This window comes from Haliotis rubra, unplaced genomic scaffold (genome assembly GCF_003918875.1).
Source record: "Haliotis rubra isolate DU_JTF1 unplaced genomic scaffold, ASM391887v1 Scf568, whole genome shotgun sequence".
Classification (NCBI taxonomy): domain Eukaryota; kingdom Metazoa; phylum Mollusca; class Gastropoda; order Lepetellida; family Haliotidae; genus Haliotis; species Haliotis rubra.
Window position 1 is genome coordinate 1,024 of NW_025767266.1, and position 23,782 is coordinate 24,805.

Genomic DNA, 23,782 nt, shown 5'->3' on the forward strand with positions numbered 1-23,782 from the left:
GAATATTTAGGGTCGGTCGGGAAATTGGAACCACAAGCTTTTTTGGGGGGGATCAGGCTAAAACAGCACCACAGCAAAACGGCACCTGGCGAAAACGGCACCATTTGGACATAACGGAACCTCGACTTGGCGAAAACGGCTAGAAATCTTATGGCGAAAACGGCACCATATAAAATTTTAATTATTGGGAAAATCTTATTTGTCATTAGATAATCTGAATACAGAATTTTGGAATGCGTCTACTCTGCCGACAGTGATTGGAAAGTTTGTGTTAGCTGATAATCGGATTCCAGTATGTTTAGATAATGAATGAGTCTATTCTGCCGACAGTGATTGTAAAGTGAATCCCATAGCCGATAATCGGCTTGTAGAATGTTTCGATAGTCAAAACATCTACTGTGCCGACAGTGATTGGAAAAGCATGCCAATTTAGCGTGAAAACATCACAACCTTTGATGTTTTAAGTACATTTACTCAACTCAAATCGCCCAAACTCAGTGTCAAAATGAAACTGTATTTAAAACGCAAGAATGTACACATTACATATCATTCATCACAATGTCTCACCATTGTGTTGTATGCGATAAGACTGTCAGGAAGAATCAACATGCCGTATCTTGTGACGAGTGTGATTTATGGACTCATCGTGTTTGTGGTACCGGCCTTTCTGTATCACGGTATTTTGAGAGTCAGCGGATCTCCCATTCTATATTCTTATGATTTTACGCCGCTTTTAGCAATATTCCAGCTATATCACGTGTTATAATCTTGCTAATGTTATGAAATGAAATAAAACATAAAAGTCAACATCATACTGTGTTTTGATATGGTGCCGTTTTAGCTCAGGAATAAGTAGCCGTTTTCGCCAATACGGTGCCGTTTTCACCAAACGATTTTGGTGCCGTTCTGCTGTGGTGCCGTTTTAGCTATAACCCCTTTTTTAGGCCCTATATCAGATGATGAGAGAAAGGGTCTTAGGGCTAATGATACGGGTTGGATAACTATGTGTAGCCGGTGTGGTAGGTAATGTCCAGCCACTGGGCTGCAAGTCATAACATAGGCAGTTATTTGATGAACTTCACGTAATCAGAAAATTATTATATGAAGATTTCTTAAATAATATGTATAGTCGCCTATTTCCCGATATCAGTGGCTTTCCGCTCGGTAACATGACACAACAACGGAAAATACCTCCGTTTTCGAAGCTTCGTATGAATTACATGCGAGGCGAATCGTTCGAAAGCTCTGAAGATCAACAATATCACTATACCCTTGCTGAGAGTATTTTCACAGTTGTAAGAAGCGATTTTATATTGGATAAAGATTGGTTTCTAATGACGCTTTTTCGTCACAGTCTGCCATAAGGGTCGTGATTGGCCAAAATCAGACACGTGACATGAGACAGCCAATCATATTACGGCAATGGATACCGTCCTCGTAAACGAGAACTTTTATATATTGACGAAAGTTTTGAGTAAAATAATGCTATTCGGAACATATTAAGCACGAAATCGCTATCTATACGTAAATTATGGAACTTATTGCACGTATCGTGCTAGGTTATGACCTGTGACAAAATGCTTCATGCATATATTTTCGCATTAAACATCGTGTCCAAGCGTGAAGATTGAGGCGGCCAAGACAACAGTGCCATATCAGCTGATCGTTCAACTCTTGCAGGAGCCGTTGTTAAGCATTCTTCCCAATCTAAATCGTTAGACAATAATGGTACATTACCTAATGCACAAACTGCATCAGTTTCTCTTGCCTGACACTTGGTAGTACCGCACATGACCGATCGTGATTCGGCAAGAAATCTCCAAAACCTTCTTGCGTGGTGGCCATTTTGATTCGCAGACTGCATCTTCCGCTTGGTATCGCTGCATTCGATCGTCCAAAGCTGGGTCCCGTCTCTCATAGTGAGCGATGGACTGGTTGCGTTTGCACAAATGTTTTTGTAATTGTCATGGAACCAAAATCGCGTATATCCGAAATGGCATCTTAAATCACAGATAATTGCGGATTAATTCATAACAGAATGTTTACGCAAAAGCATTACTTATAAATATCGGTAAAATTATTTACTTCCATACTTTCACACTAACTTTCTGTTCTTAACCAGCTTCGTAACACATCGCACAAACCCACACCTTTCCTGGCAAAGGCAGTCACGTGATCACGTTCACTCACAAATTCCAAGAAAGCAATCGGAACGTTCGACGTTGTTCATAGATAACTCATGAAATAATAGCGCTGTTTATTGTTTTTGCATTCTGAACCAATCGTCCCTTTCCGTAAACTGTTGAGGCAACACACTGTCACCAACAATGCTGGCCTGCCCGCCTCCTCGCCTGACACACATACTAGTATACTGAGAGAAAAAAATAAGGGATCGCATAAAATTTCAGATTTTAATCACGTCAAACATAACAGAGTTGATTCATTGTTTTCAGTTTAAATAAAGAAAAGCTGTATCGAGTATGTCCCGGATGTCCTCTCGCAACTGTCTGGCAACGTCTGGACATACTTCCAATCAGTGTCCTTATTGTATATATTATAGGTCAGGGAATAGACCCTATCCTTTATTTTTTCCGATGGTGCAAGTTTTAGTACAAGTAATCAAGCAGATTGAAATATAGACACTGCTAAGTATTTTCCGACATTATTGTAAGACGGTCCTGTTGTTAAAATTGTAAAGGAAGCCAAATTCATGGGAAATATTTTCCATCATCATTTTGCATTTTCGGCCTCATATGACATACTCAAAGAACAAATCCTAGAAGGCTCTCTATATCTTACAAATTGTTTCAAAATTAAAGTATATAGAGGGGATCGGAAAACCAACCTCCAACTTAACAGAGCGTTTCTAAACAGAGGTACATAATATATATAATAATTGTCATTTAAATTTTCCCAAAATTGAATGCTATCTTATCCCAATTGAACAGACCGATGCTCATGCAGTAGATCACTTGATTGCCTGGTCCATTATGTACAGTATGTATTTAGATGGAATATTGATGAGTATTGTACAAGCTATTTGGTCAGAGTATCCAGCAGCTCGGTAATTGAATCATGTGTCGTGTCAAAAATGCGCACAATAAATGTCCACGTACATTATTGTTTAACCGACTATCATTAAAATAATCAGAATGGTTGAAAAGACATCACATGAGTCTGTATTAGTGTGGATTTCACTAAATATACTGTCTTAAAGCAACGTTATTCATATGTGTATGTTACATATGTGTATTAGAACACAAACTGATACTCAGATGAACACACATATTGATTAGTATTCACCTGAAGCAGCTGGGCTACACAATCATAGATATCTATTTTAAACCTTGTAGAAAACTTGGTACATTACAGTGCAGCGTATAAGAAAGAATTGCAATTGAATAAGTTTTACCTGACCTTCTTATAAGATGACCCCCACTTATGTAGGCTTATGTGGAATATACATCATGATATTATCAATACGAGTTTTAGTATCGAAAACGTGCACAAACAATCCAAGGCCGAGTGAGTGAGTGAGTGTTGTTATCAACCTCGTCAGCCATGTTATTGGTAGTGCTCTGTAACAGAAGCTTAACTCCAGTCTGCAATAGAGTGAGTGAGTGAGTGTTTTCCCGCCTTATACCATATACAAACAATCTAGTGGTCGAGTGCGTGAGTTAGTGAGTGTTTCTGCCAGAGTCAGCAATGATATAGGCGATGCACTGCAACAGAACCTTCTCCAATCCAGTGGTTGATATGATGAATGAGTGAGTGTTTCTGACAGAGTCAGCAAAGATAAAGGCGATGCTCTGCAACAGAACCTTGTTCAAACAATCCAGTGGTTGATATAATGAGTGAGTGAGTGTTTCTGCCAGAGTCAGCAATGATATAGGCGATGCTCTGCAACAGAACCTTGTTCAAACAATCCAGTGGTTGATATAATGAGTGAGTGTGAGTGAGTGTTTTTCACCATAAGATTGTGTGTACTGAAAGAGTTTATGGATCAAACCAGGTATCAGTCGCTACCTTTCTTCTTTCGTGCAAACCACATCCATGGTTTAGTGGTTAGCGCGTCCGCCCGGTGAGTGGAAGGTCCCGGGTTCCATCCCCGGCCGCGTCATACCCAAAAACGTTAAAATATAGTACTTGTTCTTCATTGCCTGTTGAGCACTATTTTTCACCAGTATTTAAGTTAAATCGTTTATAGAAACATTCAAAATGTGATATGAACATGGATGTAAGTACAAACAAAATAATTGAAATCACATTTCTACTTGGATATCCTAATCAAAACATGGATCTAAAAACGTATGTGTCCAACATGTATATATATTTACCACTGTACATGTATGACAAAAAAACACACATTTAGAACATCTATAAAAAGTGTTTATACAAAACTATGCTATTTTATAAACTATATTTATGGCCAAGTCAATCCATACGTTGTACGAAAATGGACTAATGGCTGAATTTTCTGGTGTCATTCATGTGTTTGGATGGCATCAGATGATAACATAAATCACCTGATCATTTCCATCACCTTAAATCGCTTGCCCGGTGGCCGTGGCAAGTACATTTCATGTTGTATTTCCCTTGATAAGCCGTGGTCCTGTTGTTGTATTTTAAATGAGATCTTGGAGAGTTGGGTCAGGGCCAGCAGCTTCTAAAGTCTGTAGGTCCTCGTGGCTCAATTGTATTCTAAATAGTGCCGCTTCCTTTTGATACACTGGATTCGGGGGGTCTGTCTATATAGATCGTCCGGTGTGATAGCCGTGTGGGATATACACTGCGAAAGTAATATTATACTTGGTAGTATATAAAACGATTCAAAATAATATGTTACGAACACATTCCCGTTACACATAAAAAGAAATCTGTGCGAACATGAACTCACACACTTTCCGCAATGCCTTTGCGATTTGTGATCATATATATTCAGGAGTCCGGGCTACACAACGATGCTGTCATACATAAGATCATATTTGGTATTCGGGAGAAGGGGGACACCTTCACCTATAAACCTGAAAAGAGATACAATTTGTCAGATAATACTCTGGGGTTTTAAGTGTTCCATCAGTCACAACCACACTGGTAGAGTCTGTCATACACACCCTGAAACAGACATACCCAATGCAGCCCAGGAAAGTCTACAAGATGTGGCAAGTCTAGATCATCACAGCCTATGAATAGGAAAAACATATCTTTTTATTTTATTTTATTGATATGGTTGAGAAACTGTTATTATTTTCTGTAAATAAGATCATTTCAAAGATCAGATGTTAGGTGTCTGGTTTTAAAAGTCCTATGTTTTGCCACTAGGTACTGCCAGGTGTATTGTATCCATAAACACATGTAAGCTACAGGTTTTTTGAACGAACAATATATGTATAAAAATATATATCCAGTATACAAGCTGCATATCTTTACCTTAGTTGATAAGACTGCAATTGTTCCCCTTCTTATTCACACGAACAATTTCAACCAGCTTTGTTAATGTTCCTGTCTTGTATTTTCTGTATAATTTTGCCACCCCCTACTAACCCCCCCACACACACACACACACCCACACCCACCCTCACCCCAACGCCCCTCCTCCCCCTGAATACCACAGGACAAGTACGCACATGCCCATCGATCCTCACTGTAACATTTAATAAACAAATTTTGTGTGCGTTTCTGAATTTAAATATTTTTGCATTGTCTTCACACTAGAACATAAGACTAGAGCTTGCAATATTTCCCAAGCAAGACAGATTAATTAAACATACTGGTGAATGCATTGATATGGTCCGTCTGAATTGAAGTCTCAGATAGGGCAATCTATTAAATTTTATTACTTTTCTTAACAGTGTTACCGCCACACATACATGGCTCAGTTTGAAGCATGGCGGAGTTATACCCCTTTCTTTCTGCGTGTTTTACACCTCTCTGTCGTGTTTTCACTGGAAAACATGATGAAAACTCAGTTGTTGTTTTTGGTTTTTTCATTTCGAATATGTGAGAAATACTTGACCTTCAAATCCGTTTGATATATCATCAGTCTGTTTGGATATCTGGCCAGTATCTACAGCTTATATTAAGCTTTCAAATAAACATTTAGATGTTCACCTTCCAGAAACAATATTTTTTTTAGAAAAGTGACTTTGATCTCATGGACTACTGGACAAAAAGTGGAGTATACAGTCAATATAGCCTACCAACGCCATAGAACAACCAGGCTTCACTTTCCGTCGTTAAACGTACTTCAAGGTTGTACAGAGCATGTAACCTTTTAATAGGCAAATCTAGATAAACGGACACTACATTTATAGATTCCAGCTTTTAGTAGTGACAGCATGTTCTGATTATTGATAGTATTCACAAAGACTATTTCCCAATGCGAAAGCTAATTACCATTGTATTAGAGACTTGTGCATGTCTAATCTCTGGTATAAGGCGATACAAAGACAAGGCGATAAAAGTCGCCCGGGTAAATTATGTCCCCGCTGAAGCAGTTTAAGGTGATTTTGTTATTGTTTCACTGCTTAAACATTTCTCATTATGTTCTGCCAAATATTCAGGACCCCATATCATGGAAATATGGTATAAGGGCCGCATTACCAAAGTCTGTGAGTTATGAAGTTGGGTATAATTTTGGCATAAATTGGTACTTGCTGCCGTATTTACACACTGTAAAAAATCTTCCAGTGTTTAATTTCTTTTCTAATACATTATTTCGCCAAGTAACACATTAAAGAACGCATTAAACGTCTTCCATATTCATATAAAGCAATGTACTACAAACAACAATGTACGAGAACATGACAACTGATTGTAAACGTATTAAAAACAATTTGTCATACACGGCATTGTAGATAGATAGTTACATAGATAGATAGATAGATAGATAGATAGATAGATAGGAGACATATAGCACTCACGGCTCAGAACACTTTGTAGGGACGAAGTGACGTTTTACCTACATAAAAGGTAACAATATCACGGTGCTCTGTAACATAACTATAACCTATCTTTAGTGAGACTATGTTTTATATTTGACAGCCTGTCGGCAGGAAGTGGCCTTGTATCTTCATCAAACAGGAACAATATCAGCAGTTTAATCTAGCTTCGACAAACCAGTGGTTGATAGAGTGAGTGAGGTCATAAGGGTTCTATCTGCAGTAAGACTATGTTTTATATTTGACAGCCTGTCGGCAGGAAGTGGCCTTTATCTTCATCAAACAGGAACAATATCAGCAGTTAAATCTAGCTTCGACAAACAAGTGGTTGATAGAGAGAGTGAGTTGGTAAGGGTTCTATCTGCAGTAAGACTATGTTTTATCTTTGACACCCTGTTTTCAGATGTCAAATACCAGATGTATTCATGCATTACAGCAAGCGATAAAACACCCACAACAGGGGGGGCCTGTGTGGGGTTCAAACACAGAATGGACGAAAGGTCGACAAAATGGCCGAAAATGTCTATTTACAGATGGTTTGGAGACTGCGGATCCGTTGATATAGAGCATACGAACTTGAGAAACGTGCTGGTACCATCCAACCAGATGTGGCACAAATATCACGTGTATTCATGCATTACAGCAAACGCTAAGACTGTTTGGGTTCAAACACGAAATGGCCCAAAATGTCTCTTTACAGGTGGTTTGGACAGTGCGTTGTCATGGAGGATCCAAACTTGGGGTATATGTGCTGGTACCATCCAACCTGATGTGGCCCAAATATCACATGTATTCATGCATTACAGGAAACTCTAATCCTCTTCAATATTCACTTTAAATTTAGGCAAATCAATTTTGCTTTTTGTGTTCAAATTGAAATGTCGGATGTTTACTTATTCTTAAGTATACCAGAACAAAAAGTGTTACCGCCTCACATAAATGCCTCAGTTTGAAGGCAAGCGGAGTTATCGCCCTTTCTTTGTGCTTGTGCATACCCCTCTCAGTCACGTGATCACGTTCACTCACAAATTCCAAGAAAGCAATCGGAACGTTTGACGTTGTTCATAGATTCCTCATGACATAATAGCGCTGTTTATTGTTTTTGCATTCCGAACCAATCGTCCCTTTCCGTAAACTGTTGAGGCAACACACTGTCACCAACAAAGCTGGCCTGCCCGCCTCCTCGCCTTTCTGGCACACATATACTGAGAGAAACAAATAAGGGATCGCATAGAAATCACAGAGTTGATTCATTGTTTTCATTTTAAATAAAGAAAAGCTGTATCGAGTATGTCCCGGATGTCCTCTCGCAACTGTCTGGCAACGCCTGGGCATACTTCCAATCAGTGTCCTTATTGTATATATTATAGGTCAGGGTATAGACCCGATCCTTTATTTTTTTCCCATGGTGCAAGTTTGAGTACAAATAATCAAGCAGATTGAAACATAGACACTGCAAGTATAGAATACCACAGTTTCAGGAAAAATGTAAAACTGTTTACGCCCCTGGGCTCCTTTTTATTATATTCAGGAGGCAACACACGGAATTTAACTTCACTGTATCACATTTACATGGCGATACTGTTCACTGTAATTATAAAGATAAAGTCTGCAAAAAATATGAAAGGTTTATTTGGGCTGTCGTAGAATTTCAAGATTTGAACACACCCTCATCAGTGAATGAGTGAGTGAGTGTCAGGAATGTAACAGGCGGTGCTCAGAACCTTGTTCAAACAATTCAGTCGTTGATAGAGCTAGTAAGTGTTTGTCGCCATAATCAAAGATAATGTAGTTTCTGGGGTCTGTCTGGAGGTCGTCCATTACATATAAAAGAACATCAAATCACACTACAGTGAAACCTACCAACACCGGCACCTGTTTAATCTGGCACACTGTCAAAACCGGCATAAAGTTTTGGTCCCGCCATTTCACAACGATATTATGATCATTAAAACATTTTCCTCAATGCCTTTGACATTTGTGTGAAGACATGTTCAGTATTCGAGCTACACAATGATGCTGTAACATATAAGGTGGTATTTGGTATTTGGGAGAAGGGGTGATGACACCTTCACCTATAAATCTGCAAAGATAAAGAACCTGTCAGATATTACTCTGGCGTATAAAAGTGTTCCGTCAGTCACAACCTCACTGACAGTCTGTCATACACACCTAGATTTTGTTCACATTTTGATAAAATTTGAATTTTACTTCATAATGTAGCAATATAGATACTAGCGCATCTTAATTCAATCAATTCTGGTGAGAAGATCCTTGAAAAGCACAGTAACCGGGCCTGCATGTTGACCCATTCTCTCTCCAAATGCTCCCATTTTGGCCCTCTACAGCCAAAAGTCGCTTTCAGGTAACGTGCTGGATTTTGTTCACATTTTGATAAAATTTGAATGTAACTTCATAATGTAGCAATATAGATACTACCGCATGTTAATACAATACATTCTGGTTTGAACATCCTTGACAAGCACAGTAACCGGGCCTGCATGTTGACCCATTCTCTCTCCAAATGCTCCTATGTTGGCCCTCCACAGCCAAAAGTCGCTTTCAGGTAACTTGCTGGATTTTGTTCACATTTGGATAAAACTTGAATGTAACTTCATAATGTAGCAATATAGGTAGTAGCGCATCTTAATTCAATGAATTCTGGTTAGAACATCTTTCACAAGCACAGTAACCGGGCCTGCATCTTGACCCATTCTCTTTCCAAATGCTCCTATTTTGGCCCTCCACAGCCACAAATCGCTTTCAGGTAACTTGCTATGTTTTGTTCAAATGTTAATACAAATTGTATCTAACGTAATAATGAAAGGATGTAGATAAAAACTCTTTTTAATTCAATGAATTCTGGTAAGAAAATTCATGACAAGCATAGTAACCAGCCTGGCAAGGTCACCCATTCTGTCTTAAAATGAAACAATTTTCGTCCTTGATAGCCAAAAGTCAGTTTCAGGTAAATTTTTAATCTAACTCCATAATGTAGCAATACAGATAGTATCTCATCTTAATTCAATCAATTCTGATTAGAACGCTCTTGACAAGCACTGTAACCGAGCCAGCATTTTGACTGATTCTCTCTTCAAATGCTCCAATTTTGATCCTCGACAGCCCACAAATCGCTTTCAGGTAATGTCCTGGATTTTGTTGAAATTATAAAAAATATTGAATCTAACTTCATAGTGTAGCAATATAGATAGTAGCTCATCTTAATTCAATCAATTCTGGTTAGAAAGTCCTTGACAAGCACTGTAACCGGACCTGCATGTTGACCCATTCTCTCTTCAAATGCTACAATTTTGGTCCTCGGCTGCCCAAAGTCGCTTTCAGGTAATGTCCTGGATTTTGTTCTAATTATAAAAATAAATTGAATCGTACTTCATAATGTAGCAATATAGATAGTAGCTCATCTTAATTCAATCAATTCTGGTTAGAACATCATTGACAAGCACTGTAACCGTGCCTGCATGTTGACCCATTCTCTCTTCAAATGCTCCAAGTTTGGTCCTTGACATCGAAAAGTCGCTTTCAGGTAACTTGCTGCATTTGGTTCACATTTTGATACAATTTGTGTCAAACAAAAAACCCAAAACTGTTTGAATCTGAAGGCAACTTTGCCACAGAATGGAAGTAAAAGTTTTAACAATCCCAATAAATAGTCAGAGAGTAGCCATAAGCTTAAACTCAATGAGTGTTGTTCTCTCTCTGTCTTCACCCACCCCACCCACTCCCCTCCGCAACACAAAAACACGCACACGCACACACACACGCATCCACTGTGGAATGCACATACTGCAAGACTGAGCCCTAAGCTGCTCCCGTCATCTGTACCAAATGCTAAGACACCCACAACAGGGTGCCTGACGAAATGGACGAAATGTGGACAAAATGGCCGAAAATGTCTCTTTACAGATGGTTTGGAGAGTGCCGACCAATTGTCATAGAGCCTACAAACTTAAAAAACATGTGCTGGTGCCATCCAGCCAGATGTGGAACAAATATCACATGTATTCATGTATTACAGCAAACGCTAAGATACCTACAACAAGGTGGCTGTTTGGGGTTCAAACACAGAATGGACGAAATATTGACAAAATAGCCGAAAGTTGCTGGTTACAGATGGGTTTGGAGAGTGCGGACACGTTGTCATAGAGGTACAAACTTGAGAAACATGTACTGGAACCATTCAACCAGATAGCACATGTATTCATGCGTTACTGCAAACGCTAATAAAAATAAATAAACAAACAATAAAAAGGTGACTTTGACTCGAACTACTGGACGAAAGGTGGAATATACAGTCCATGCAACGTATCAACGCCAGAGAACAACCAGTGTTCACTATCCTTAGTAAAATGTTTTAAAATTTATCATTTTGTTCTACAAATGGTGAAGTCCCCATATCATGGAAGATGGGACAAGGTCCACAATACCAAAGCCTGTCAGTTATGAACTCGGGTATCATTTTGGCACAAATGGTTACTTGCTGCAGTATTTATTTACTCAAAGATGTATTCAAGTATATTATTTTGTTTTCAATTACAATAGTTCTCCGAGTACACACACATTAAAGAATAGATCCACATAGTAGTACAAACGCATAAAGCATTCCATATTCATATGTATAAGCATAAGACTGTACTGCAAATAACAGTGTACGTTACATGACAACAGACAGACAGACAGATAGATAACATTTTGTAACAGTCTGTAACAATGAAAATGGTCGCTGTGCAGTGATTGTTAGATTGTAAATATGTATTAATAGAATAGGTGAATATACCCCATAGCGCCATGACTTGGCAGGCTGAATGGCCATATTGCTACCGATGACGTTACTCACTGTTTCACATTATATACATTGTATCGTGGCCACTCAATTTCTGTTAATAGTCGTGTCAAATCTCAAAGGTATTGAGGAAAGTGTGATTTCATGTTCCCACGGATTTGTTTCATATGTAATGGACAACCTACAGACAGACCCCAGAAGCTATATTATTGTTGATTATGGCGAAAAACAGTCTCTAACTCTATGAGCGACTGAATTGTGTGAACAAGGTTCTGAGCACCGCCGATATCATTGCTGACACTCACTCACTCACTTTAAAGACAATAATACGTTTCACTCTTCTCTTGCTCTTACGCAAGTTGATCTACTTCATGTCGCCAAGGAAACCAGCTTTCCTGATGAGGGTGTGTTCAAAACTGGAAATTATGCGACAGCCTAAATAAACCTTTCATATTTGTGCAGACCTTATCTTATAATTACCGTGAACAGTATCGCCATGTACATGTGATACAGTGACAGTTGCTTCCTAAATATAATAAAAAGGAGTCCAACGGCAGTCTACGTATTTCCTGAAACTGTGGTATTCTGAACTATATTCTAGACTTGCATGGGCTGTATTGGGTACATGCATTTCAGGGTCAGGGCATGCAGACTATATATTAGATTACAGGTACATTAGGTGTGTTGTCACAGAACTCTGGTGAGACACACCCTTAGGGCCTACAGGACGAACATAGATACCCTGCAATGTCACATTGTTATAAGAGGCGAAGTACTGACTGGGTTATTTACCGGGCGCCATCATAGAGCTTGAATATTGAAAAATGTGGCTTCAATTAATATATAGACAATCTCCTGTACAGTGTAAACATACATGACCATTAACAAGTATTTGTTCAAATCCAGTGAAGCAAATATTCCTTAACTCAATAGATATACAGTGTTTTTTGGTCACGTTTACCATTCCAAATCAATGACACCCCCACCATAATTTCTTAGCATAATTTTTAAATATTGCTATGTACAAAATTTATGAGAACACCCACAACCCCAAACTACCCAGAACTAAATGGGTGACGCCCCTTTAAAATCGCCACCATCATTCTCCGCCACCGACCCGGCCCCATAGCCATAAATTTTGAACGGTCCTATAGTGGGATAAATATAAGATTACATATGAATGGCAATAGTAGCAATCTCACGCGCACTGAACTGTCAAAGACTGCTCAACATTGACGAGCATCACGGGGGAAGGGTGTTGGTGAGGGTGTCTGAGCCCTCCTGTATGAAGACACCCAAAGTGTATCAGTGGGACAAATATACACGGACAAATGTGGGCGGGGGTAAAACAATGTTTCTGGAATTACGAACAAACGCTGAAACTTGATTCTGTGAAGGTTGTCATCACTGTATCAACCAATCAGAACACACCTAGACAGGCACACTGGCACAGTCATTCCAGTTTTGGCGCGACTATATAAGATTGAGAATGCGGGCTGTGTTACATTCGGCTATTTTACTTCGATCAGCGAACAGCAACAATGCCACGAGCAGGGGAATTTCGTCGGGGTCTCTCGGTCCAGCCAAGGGAAAGCGCCTGCCTCTGTCCCTTCTTGTCCAGATCTGCATACCGATACGACTCCAACAAAGATGGCCTCACCACGTCGCGTGACCTCTTCGAAGAATACAAAGCCAGGGCGAATGTGTGGACAACTGACAAGAACCTACAGAAGATCGCCTTCTCTTGTCAGTTCAAGGTGGTCGCTATCAACGCGGGCTTTGCCTACGTGGACACTTCACGCCGTGGATATCGTATCTCACAGGTTAGGTTCGGTCGAAATTTGGGGGAGGGTCACCTGGATTTTTTGGCAGAACCTTTGGGTTATTCGTTGAGGGGGTACGCTACTCGTAGGTCAGTGTGGGAGAGGGAAAGGAGAGGGGGGGGTGGTTTACATTTTCAGGCCTGTTCATTTGTTTTGGACGGCCATCGGAATTTTCAGGGTGATCGTATTCACCCGGATGAAAATTTGGGGGGTACCATGAACCACTGCTTTGAGTCTCCAAATTGTAAGATTAGGCGTGATAATTTTTTTGGGGGGGGGCCGGAGGCTCATAGCCAGAAGGTTGGGGCACTGCGCTGGAGGTTCATAAGGTGCACCATCACGTACGTCAGTGCTGGTGCGGAGCTGACGTGGAATTATGGGGACTACCGGCACGGACTCGAACCCTTCATGAGAGACTCCTGACATGTTCCCCCAACGGCCCTTTTCAGGGCCACATATATCAAAAAGATAACTTCATGCATGACTTAAAAGCTTACGTTTAATTGAAACAGATTTTGAAAGATGCATTGTCACAATTTGTGAAAATATTCAAAAACATTTATGCAGAAAAACCTGAACACAATTAATCAGTCTATGGGTTTTACCAATATATATTTCGTTTATTAACATTTATAACAAACATTCATTTTTTCAGTCCAACTTCCACAGACACAAAGTGCTTTGAGTAGAGCCAGTGGTTGACAAATAATGACCCTCTCTATAACAGAACCTCTGAGTCCCACCCCGCCCTGTTATTAGAAGAATATCAAATAGTGGGTCCCTACCTTATACAAACATGAGAAGTCGGATTAACAGGTGTTAACTTTAAATTCAAATCACCGGTTTGTCTGGTCCACACTGCCCGCCTGTTTGCCCAGAGTCTCACACACCACTTAAAACACAATAGTCCTTAAGGGAATGTAAAAATACCACATCTGTGATTACCTACTTGACAAAGTGGAAATTCTGAATAATTGAATTATATTGGCAGCATCAAGGAATATCTAGTGGATCCACTACGTCTTGTTCACGTTGGAATTTAATAGATGATAACAAAGTTTGACAAAGGACTTGTATAAACAAGACGAGGAGAACAAGATTCACCAATAAAACATAAATAAGAATATCTGTGAATATTGTGCCCTGTCCCTAACTGGCACTGACTCAGGTCTAGGTGAGTGTGTATGCTCAAATACATACAATATCTTACATCTAAACACGAACCATACGTTTCTGACTTGTACTCTGGTATATAAGGGGATTGTTCGTTTTGACTGACAGGGTATTTTGAAATTTACATCTTTTTCTTCAATACTTAAACTCGTATTAATAATATTACGATGTACATTCCACATACAGCCTATGTACCTGGGAGTCATGTTATAAGAAGGTTAGGTAAAAGTTGATTAAATTGCCACACCTTCCCATATACAGCACTGTACTACTGTACCAAGTTTTGTACAAGGCCTAATGTAGATACCCATGATTGTGTACTCCAGCTGTTTTAACGCCAAGTAAGTACTAATCAAAATGTATGTTCATGTGAGCATCAGCTTCTGCTCTAATCTACAAGTGCAACAACACAAGAATAATGTTGCTGTAAGTAAGCATATATAATGAAACCTGCTAATACAGACTCTTGCGATGATTGATCAACCATCCTGATTATCAAATGTCCTGATTAACGATCTTTGTTATTTTTATCAATGTGGATTATTGTTGTTTTTGGTTGTTGTTCTTTAGGCAGTTTTATTTCAGATGAGTGAGTGAGTGAGTTTGGTTTTACGCCGCTTTTAGCAATATTCCAGCAATATCACATAAAACAATACACAGCTAGTCAGAATCATTATGATTTCTTACATCACATATTTATGTACAAACGATCCCTGACTCAAGGGAAGGGTCCTCACAGAATCTTGCGTACCCTTGTCGTGTATGGATTTTCTCAAATCCTTGTGGTTATTTGCCCACGCATCTGATTAATGTTCTGTCAATAGATTCCTTGCTGCATTTCTGTCATTTTGAGAACATCTTAATGGTATAATCAAGCAAAGCCCCTTCCGCCATCACCATGGTTTATTTGGTCCAGACTCAAACCCGGCACATAACAGGCGAGATGGTGCAGCCGCCGGTTGGGGGAGACACTTAGCACTTAAAACATCTAGTGTTTCTATAAACATATGGGGGTCCGCTAATCGTTGCTTACAATCCTAGGCGACTCTTGTTCTGCCATCATCTGGGATATCATTAAAAGGTCTAACGTCTTGGTCAGGAGAGGATTTGTGAACATTACACAAATAATCTAAGAGACCTATTTTGTATGTCAGTTTTAGCTGCATTTATTATAACAGTTGGTTGGGATACTGACAAGAGCTAACGTGTCTATTTAGATTTGGAGCCTGAAACACTTACTGAATATCTATAGTTAGGTGCAGTTGCTATAGTAACTGGTTCGGAAACCGACCATTGCGGATTTGTAGATATATTGTAGATTGGATCTTAATGGGGAAAAAATACAACACAATATGAGCAGGGTAAATCTACTGCCAAATAAAATGTATTATTTATTCGAGCTGTTTGTCAACACTTGTGTGTTCGAGCTATATTTGTTGCTGTTGAATAAATACAGAACGTAGGTGAAAAAAAATACCCAGTCTAGACTTTCCCTAGAAACAAACTACAGTTGGTGTCATGGGTCAAAATACCAGCACATGATATGTGTATGAATGGATCGCTGAAAATCAGTGACACCAGGTGTTCACCAAAAGAGTAAGCATGTCCCACCATAATGATGGAACCCACCATTCAAAACATTTCTCTGCAGTGGAAGTACTTTTTGCCAGAGGCCATACAGCAGTGCTCCTGCCATGCAGAGGGCCTGTAAATAAACCACACAATCAAGTGATCGATGCACCGGGGAATCTAAATCAGCTGACTCATTTAGAAGAATTCAGTGTAGAATATATACACGAAATTTAAGAGTATTTTATTCGGGTGAGAATAAGTGAATTCTATAGCGAATGCCAGGTCCCACCTCAGCTGTTGTATTACAACCAGCGTGAGATAATATTATAGTATTACTATTGTCGGTATGGAAGACATGGTACCGTTGGGCGTACTTGTCCAGTTCAAAGTCAACGTCAATGTGTATATGTTATACATATACATTTAATTAGAGGTATGTCACTGCCAGCACACGAACACATACAGATCAGGAGTTACCGGGAACAGCATAGAATCAGAAATTAAAACAACAACAACAACGATAACACATACAATAAGAACAGGTGTTGTAAAGGGTGTGACAACATGATAGCTCATCAAACTCAAACATTATCTGGTGCTTCGTGCTCTCAGGTTCCCAATAACTTGTCAAATTAGCTGTCACAGACTGGAACTTTGCTTGGTTCTCGGTTCCCACAGTGCGCTGTATTGTCGTATATTGCAATATGTAGAGACGGGACCCAGCTTTGGACGATCGAGTGCTGCGACACCAAGCGGAAGATCCAGTCTGCGAAACAAAATGGCCACCATGTATGAAGATTTTGGAGATTTCTTGCCGAATGATGATCGGTCATGTGCGACAAATACAAAGTGTCAGGCAAGAGAAACCGGTGCAGTTTTGCATTAGGTAGGTATATGTACCATCATTGTCTAACGATTCAGATTGATACGAATGTTTAACAACGGTTCTTGCAAGAGTTGAATTATCACTATCAGCTGATATGGCACTGTTGTCTTCGTGAGAGGTAAGCTCACAAGAGAAGAAGTATTTTTGATTAGTGGTAATGTCAGTTCCTTCTGTACATATAAACTTGGACATTGTGCTGTATGGACTCCAGTTATCATTTTCTATCAATTGGCTGTTCGTGTATTTTGGTATCCGACGGTGTCTATCGTTGCATTTGACATGTGTTTCGCCCTGTCACCTGTTTTCGTGAGTACCCTATCTCGTGGTACATTTTCATAGGTTTCGCTGCCTGGGATGTGAGAGTGAGGCTTATGTCAGTTAAGGCTAGTCTATCCAACCCTTATCATTATCCCTAAGACCCTTTCTGCTTACAGTTCAGGAGCAAAGTGAGTCATTCACTTGCAACATGGCTACCTGACTGGCTAGGTGACTCACATACTAGCTGCCTGGTTGACAAGACTGGCTAGGCACTGACTATCCAGGTAACTTATTCAGTGGCAAACTAGGGAGAAGCCTCACGTAGGTTTCCTGGCTAAGTGATTAACTGTCTTCACTGGTTAGATGAATGACTCACTCACTGACTGACAGGCTCGGTGACTCCAACACTGGCTGGCTGGCTGGTTGGTTGGCTGGTTGGTTGGCTGGCTAGGTGACTCACACTGACTGGCCAACTGACTCCAACAATGGTGGTTTGCCAAGGTGACTCACATACTGACAGTGTTTACCTAAGTAGGTGACTCATACAGTGCAAGCTGAGTAGGTGACTCACATATTGGCTGGGTGACACAGTGGGTAGGTGACCCACACCTTGGCTGGCTAGGTAAGTGACTAACATATTGGCTGGGTGACACAGTGGGTAGGTGACCCACACCTTGGCTTGCTAGGTAAGTGACTCACATATTGGCTGGACATGACACAGTGGGTAGGTGACCCACACCTTGGCTGGCTAGGTAAGTGACTCACATATTGGCTGGGTGACACAGTGGGTAGGTGACCCACACCTTGGCTGGCTAGGTAAGTGACTAACATATTAGCTGGACATGACACAGTGGGTAGGTGACCCACACCTTGGCAGACTAGGTAGGTGACTCACATATGTGTTTCACCCTGTCACCTGTTTTTGTGAGTATCCTATCTCGTAGTACCTTTTGACAGGTTTTGTTGCCTGGGTGTGAGAGTTAGGCTTATGTCAAGTAAGGCTAGGTTATCCAGCCCTTATCATTATCCCTAAGACCCTTTCTCTTATCAAACAGCTCTGGAGCAAGAATACTCATTCACTTGCTGCATGGTTACCTCACTGGCCAGGTGACTCACATACTATCTCCCTGGCTGACAGGACTGGCTAGGCAGTGACTAGCCAGGTAACTCATTCAGGTAACTCATGGGTAGGTGACCCACACCTTGGCTGGCTAGGTAGGTGACTTTCTCATTGGCTGTCTGGGTAGGTGACTCACTGGGTTGGTGGTTAATTTTGATGTGTAGTTTGAGTATAATAATGTACAATTGGGATGGAGAGTCCAAGCAAATCAGGGTTGAAGGATATCTTTCCCAGTTCGAAACAAGTGACAGAGCTCCAGATAAAATTTAGCTCATGTGGGTACTGTACCCACTGTATTTATATGGAGTGGGTATTATGAATGTTGAGTGGGTATTTCATTTTCCGTTACCCACTGCTTTCAAATATGTGTGTATTTCAGTCATTTCACTCACCTAAGTATTACGTCATTGAGTAAGGTTACTAAGCAGGTATGTTCTGCCTCATGTCATACCTAATCAAAACCAACTTAAATATAATGGAAATGATTTCATAAAAAATCACTTATCCTATACTGACAATACAACACTAGTCCTATACTAACAGTACAACTTGATACCAATCGAAGTCTTTTTCATTACGCAAGCGATTTTTATAAATATACTCCGTACGCATTTGTTTTAAACTTATTGCGTAACTTACATTTTAAATGCGTAAATGGTACGCAACAATTAGTTTTTCAATGCGTAATTGGAAATTTTCTATGCGTATTGTACCCGGATACGCAGCTTATCTGGGCCTCTGAAGTGATACAGTATAAATGTCTATAGATTCAGCTATATTGTGCACAGATATGATGTTGATGTACTCAAGAAAACATAGCAATCACATGACTGACAATTCTATAGCAGTTTCAGCGTACAACCTCTTGGTAACACAAGTGCTGATGAAATGGACTGGTCTTCTTGTTCCTCAGAACTGAACCCGATAAAACACATTTTGGATGAGCTGGGAAGACAAGTGGGACAGCAGATGGGTGAACTCTTGGCCTTGCAAGAACTTGGGCAAGTACTCGCTGACCAATGGTTGTGTGTTCTGACAGGAGACATTGTATTGCTGGCTAAATTGGTGCCAAAATGTCTGATGCTCTTTGTCAATCAGTGAGTCTCAATGCAGACAGAATATTTTGTGGAACTCTCTCCTTGTAACAGCAATGTCCCATATCTAGATATCCTGTAACAACGAAGAAACAAGAACAAAGGCTGAGTATATGATTAATATTTGATTCATTTGCTGATTTTCATCAAAGCAGCAGCTAAGCAAAGGAATGTAATTTTGTTTGGGGTCACTGCTGAGACTTGGGGCAGGTCAAGTTGACCTTAATGGTGTCACCACCAGTGACAAGTAGAATAATACAGCTGTACAGCTGTACCCATGTAGGTCAATGCAGCTGTACCCCATGTAGGTCAATGCAGCTGTGCAATGTTACCCCATGTAGGTCAATGCAGCTGTACCCCATGTAAATCAATGCAGCTGTGCAATGTTACCCCATGTAGGTCAATGCACCTGTGCAATGTTACCACATGTAAATCAATGCAGCTGTGCTATGTTACCCCATGTAGGACAATGCAGCTGTACAATGTTACCCCATGTAGATCAATGCAGCTCTGACATGTTACCCCATGTAGGACAGAACAGCTGTAGAGATGTACACAATGTAGGTCAGTACAGCTGTTTAGCTGTAACCCATATGACATTGACGCTGTAGAGGTGTACCCTATATATGACAGTGAAGCTGTCGAGGTGTACCCCATATATGACAGTGAATCTGTCGAGCTGTACCCATATATGACAGTGAAGCTGTAGAGGTGTACCCTATATATGACAGTGAAGCTGTCGAGGTGTACCCCATATATGACAGTGAATCTGTAGAGCTGTACCCTTATATGACAGTGAAGCTGTAGAGCTGTACCCCATATATGACAGTGAAGTTGTAGAGCTGTACCCCATATATGACCGTAAAGCTGTAGAGCTGTACCCCATATATGACAGTGAAGCTGTAGAGGTTTACCCCGTATATGACAGTGAAGCTGTAGAGGTGTACCCCATATATGACAGTGAATCTGTCGAGCTGAACCCATATGTGACAGTGAAGCTGTAGAGGTGTACCCTATATATGACAGTGAAGCTGTCGAGGTGTACCCTATATATGACAGTGAAGCTGTAGAGGTGTACCCCATATATGACAGTGAAGCTGTAGAGCTGTACCCCATATATGACAGTGAAGCTGTAGAGGTGTACCCTATATTATATGACAGTGAAGCTGTAGAGGTGTACCCATATATGACAGTGAAGCTGTAGAGGTGTACCCTATATATGACAGTGAAGCTGTCGAGGTGTACCCCATATATGACAGTGAAGCTGTAGAGCTGTACCCCATATATGACAGTGAAGCTGTACCCCATATATGACAGTGAAGCTGTAGAGGTGTACCCCATATATGACAGTGAAGCTGTAGAGGTTTACCCCGTATATGACAGTGAATCTGTCGAGGTGTACTCCATGTAGGACTGTACAGCTGTATTCCATGTATGACAATGCAGCTGTACAGATGTATTCCTTGTAGGTCCATTTAGGTTTAGAGGTGTACTCCTTGTGCAGTTGCACAGCTGTTCTCCATTCTTTCTTTGTCCACTAGTTGTGTAACCTCAAGATAATATTTGCTTTGCACTTGTTTCAGGTCCTGCCTGATCTAAACAGTTGGACACAAAGCTTTACAGATGCACAAATGCAGTCCCAGCCAGTCAGCCGCCCAGTGCCATCCAACCTTGACTCTGAACCTGTGAGAAGTCTTCAGCACAAACCTGTGTAACTGTGTGACAGGGCACATGTATTGCATGTGCATGGGTTAAACTGCTGGTGTGGTGAAGGGGATGTGTTAACTCTTTAGTACTCAACCTAGTGACTATCCTGGGTAGCTGGGTGACAGGGCTCATGTGTTGCATGTGCATGGGTTAAGCTGCTTATTGTGTTAAGGGATGTGTTAACCCTTTAGTACTTAACCTAGTGACTATCCTGGGTAGCTGGGTGACAGTGAGTGAGGTTGGTCCAGATGCAGAAATTCTGTGAGCCAATAAACCCAGAGGGATTTCTAAAAACATGAAGTATCGCCAGATATCAGGTTAGGACATTTCTCCACTTCTTTTGGTGACAAATGGATATAGTTTGTTGTGTCTTGATGTCCAGTGTAGAACATTTGGCTATCTCACCAAATTGTTTCATTTGATATGAAGATGATGCCATTCAGGCTCCAATCAATGTAGCCATGCGTTCGAGCTGAGGGAGAGTGAGCATCTTCATTGATGCTGCTCAGGTCTCACACATCACAAGTGATATTTGATTTCCCTTCATAATGTAGGCGGGGCTGTGGGGTAGCCTAGTGGTCAAAGCGTTGGCTCGTCACGACGAAGACCCGGGTCCAAATCCCCACATGGGTACAATGTGTGAAGCCCATTTCTGGTGTCCCCCGCCGTGATGTTGCTGGAATATTGCTAAAAGCAGCGTAAAACCAAACTCAGTCAGTCAGTCAGTCAAAATGTAGGCTCCCTATACTTGCATGTGCAACAAAAAGTAGATCTGTGTATTCATTGGTTGTCTGGTCTATGGTGTAGCATCGTGGTATCTTGGTAGATTTCATAGTAGAATATTTATTTGATGGAAATAGAGGATGGTCAGTTTCCATGGTAACACTTCAGTGTATTATCAGTTAGTATTCTGATTAATGTTTCCAGGGTGATCAATAGGTCATCTTGAGCTGCCTTTGAAGATTACTTGATGAAGTAACAGTACTGATCACGTGTTTCTGTAAGTTCAGTCTAACTAACATCAGAATCATTTATTTCTCCTGTACTTTCTAAACTTTCTCATCAAATTCTTATTTGACTTTTTTTGTCTAAATGGTCAAATGTAGTAATGTCCTTATCCTATAGCACTGTGATCTGTATAGACTGGGCCACCCATGTCTCCAGACACAGACCAGATACAGCACCCATTGCCCTACGCCCGAGTCCAGTGGTTTTTTTCTGTCGGGCAAGCAAATTTGTATATCACACTGTACCGGTGTCCAGTTGATATTCCAATGTTAATTATGTTGTTTATTTAAAAAATCAACAAGAAAACGGCTGGTATAGTGGAAAAATTATCAGGGCAAGTGATTTTACATGTGCCACTGTACCGGAGTACACTAGCAATTTTAAAGTTATTTCCACCCCTGAGCACAAAGAGCAACAAGGCTCTGTGGCTCACCTGAAGTTTTAATGATTTAGGTAGAAAACACCTAAAATTGGCCAGGGTATAGAACCAGACCAGCTATGACACTCCACTGGTATTGCATGTCATTGGGAATGGTAAACTGGTAGAGTCAATTTCTTTTATTTATGACTGTTGTCCAAGCTTCTGCTGCAGAAACACTGCACATGAACAGCAGAATGTCTTGGAGAGAGCGCCAACTGTATTTTGCCCCACATAAAAGTGTACAAATATAAGTTTACTCCCGAAACTTCTGGTACTTTTTTCTTCTTCCAACTTGGCAGCAAAATGTTACATCTGTACTGCTTGGTCCTTCATCAGTTTTGCAAGGTGTCCAAGAACACCTGGTGTCTCAGTGCACCAGACTGACAGACAGACAGACAGATGGTTGTCATGTTCTCTATTAATTCTTGCAAGTGGCTTATGTTGCTGGCTGTTGTGTCTCATCAATGGACAAAGGGAGACAATTTCAAAACTTTGGTGGAAGAGTTTGCTCCCTTGATGAGCTGTCCGTGAGCAATTCTCAGAGTGCTGGTATAGAATATTTAAAGGCCAGGTGAGTGTTCTGCCAAGACAGCGGCCTTGCAGCATCAGTGTTGATTGGCATATAGTATTAACAATCGGTAGGATATTAGATATAGATGAGTCGTCATATACAATGTTTTTTACAACTTCATATACTGCTGGATGTTTCTATGTCAACCACAGAAAAAGTAATAGACTTTGCTTCTTTTATCACAGGAAACGGCTGTTTGTTTCATAATGTTTCTGTTTCGATTTCTGTTTAATTTCAGAACAGGACCTAAAGAGACATGGTAATGGCAGTGATCACCTACAGTATGTTGAGGCTGATTAGAAAACATGGGGTGTTGCTGCTGCTGAAATATGTCCAACATGTCCAGTTTTATTTTTCATATGATCTCTCAGTGTGGCCCCATAAGTTTTTAAAATGATCCATGCATT

The 23,782-nt window shown here is 40.5% G+C and overlaps 1 long non-coding RNA gene across 1 annotated transcript; it reads left to right on the plus strand.

The window, feature by feature from the left end:
• Positions 1 to 17,149: 17,149 nt before the first annotated feature.
• Positions 17,150 to 22,697, plus strand: LOC124254209. Its single transcript, XR_006892419.1, has 3 exons — positions 17,150 to 17,196; positions 21,252 to 21,516; positions 22,686 to 22,697. It is a non-coding gene; the product is annotated as an uncharacterized LOC124254209 (long non-coding RNA).
• The last annotated feature ends 1,085 nt before the right edge of the window (positions 22,698 to 23,782 follow it).